Genomic DNA, 2,415 nt, shown 5'->3' on the forward strand with positions numbered 1-2,415 from the left:
TCAGCCTCGGCCGGCTGGGCGCCGGCGATTTACTCGAGGGCGAGTTTTAAAGGTGTGCGCACGCCGTGGTCCCACCTCCCCTTGTTTATGAGGCTGCTCTCGTTTCCTCTCTCTGTGTCAGTGTGTGCGTGGGGTTCCTCTCCTCCTCCCCCAAGGCAAACTTGTTGTCAACTGTACAGGTAAACCCCACAAAGCTTTCCTGTATAGGCCACGCGTTACAGATGAAATGTTACAGAATGTGACAGGGTATTATGCACATCTCTCTCTCTCTCTCTCTTCCCCTCTCTCCTTCTCCTTTTAAAGGGTTTATTTTCTCAGCCAATATAATGTTTATAGGATGCAGAGTCATATAAAGCTTAGTAAAGCAAGCAACGTTTGCTTGTTCTTTAAAAAGCTGTAGGTTTTGGAGGGGGGAGATTGTTTGTTTTGGGAGAGGAAGTGGGGACAAAGTGGCATACAACTGGAAGCAGTGGCCTTGCTTATAGTTACATGCATAAGCTGATCTCTTTTTCTTTCTCTCCACCTCCCTCTTCCCCCTCCCGTAGTGCTTATAGCAAAAGTACGTGATTCCGTACAACTGGCCTCAGCCCTTCAAAACAGGAGGCCTCTCTGAATCTTAAATATTTTTACCAAACTTCTTAGTGAATGATAACTGCTGTCTTTTCTAACCCCGTGTATGCAATGAAACAGCTGCACGTCCCTTCACCTTCTTGGATAAAGGGCCTTGCAGCAGCAGACTGTGATCACCTGGTAGTCACCAAAATGAGTCACCTGGTGCCTTGCTCAGTGCTAAGGTAGTCCCTAGCCTCCGACTGCAAAGGCAACAGCACGTAGGAACGATTATCTAGTGTCAGAAGCCAAGGTGATACAGAGAGATACTGTTGTGCCACTGATCCAGAAGGAAAGCTCCGGTGGAAAAAACCATCATTTCCTGGGGTGTTACGCAGTAGTTTAGGGAAATCTCATGTAAATGAAACTGGTTGGTTTTTCTTTCTCTAGTCTCCAACCTCATCCACTCCCATACAGTGGTAAGTTATGGTGCAATGATGTGTTGGGTTTTGTTTTTTTTTTTTTTTAAGGTAATAAAGATTGACTTAATTCTTTTTTCCCTCCCTCTAATTAGTAATAATTGGGAGGGGGGTGTGCATAAAAAAGGAGGTTATTTTTGTATTGGGTTGTCTGAACTAATTTTTCACTTATGTGAATATCATCATGTGATTTCCCTTCCCCTCCCAAATCAATTTCTTCTATCTTGAGAGGAGACTAAAGCACCGACTTACTTGATTTGCATCAGCTTCATTTGAAACTTCGTAAAAATGCCCATTCTCTCCTCCTGTTACCTTTCCTTTTAGCAGAATTCCTGAAGGAAGCTACTGCTACCATGTCTATCGCTGTCAGCTTGAACAAGGAAGATGCAGCCTGGAACAGAGAGAATTGAGAAGGCTGAAATATATATTTTAAAAAAATATAATTACAAACTGATCTCTACTACAACAAGATAACATTCATGATGTAGTGCTGTAGTATAAGGGTTTTCTTTCCACTTCCTTTCTGTATGTGGTGGAGCACATTTAGATTTAATTCTTCCTCTAGGCTCTATTTATTTGTGTTTTACTCCCTGTGAAAAGAATGCCTTTGATAATACCATTTTAAATACGCTTTCATATTTCTGTGGCATACTTTCTCACATTCCATGCTTTCCAGCTTACGTGATAAACTGTGGTCTTTTCCGTGTTCCCACCGATGCAAAGACAACTATAGAGCTCTCTTGTGGCATAAACCTTTTCTTTTCTCCTATAGTATGCTTAACAACAAAGTTTCTAATATTCCGATCACCTATAATGGCAATGCAACTGCAGTTTAGACTTCAAATTCTGATGTACTTTCACAGGAGGGTGTGCAAGTCTTGGAACTGGTTGTTCACCTGGTATTAAACATCTCTTCAGTACACTGTTTGGAAAAGTGCTTTACAGTGCAAATCTCTTGCTACCAATAAATCAGTACTTAGCAGGACGAGCGTTACTCAGAGTGGTATTTCAATGCTTGCATTATGAGCTGATGTCTGTTCACTTTGCCAACCCAAATTCCAGTCCAGGTCTTCACGTAATGCAAATCAGATTATTGAAATCCAGGGTATGCTGATCTGGAACAGCCTGCCAAGATGTACTCAAGGATCTAATCTTAACTCCGAATTTAGTTTAAAATAGTAGTATTGTTCCTTTCCCGTAATGCCTCATTCTCGTTTTCCTCCTGAATTAATAGTCGAGCTAAACAGATTCTTACCTAAGTAACTCTGATAAAAGTAGAAGTGTGAGTGGCTGTACTGCCCAGGTAATTAGACAGCTCTGCAAAGTCAAGCAGTTTAATTTTTTTTCTTAACTACTGCCTACCTTTTTTTGCAGATCTAATAATACA

The sequence above is a fragment of the Aptenodytes forsteri genome, unplaced genomic scaffold (assembly GCF_000699145.1).
Source record: "Aptenodytes forsteri isolate BGI_AS27 unplaced genomic scaffold, ASM69914v1 Scaffold63, whole genome shotgun sequence".
NCBI lineage: Eukaryota > Metazoa > Chordata > Aves > Sphenisciformes > Spheniscidae > Aptenodytes > Aptenodytes forsteri.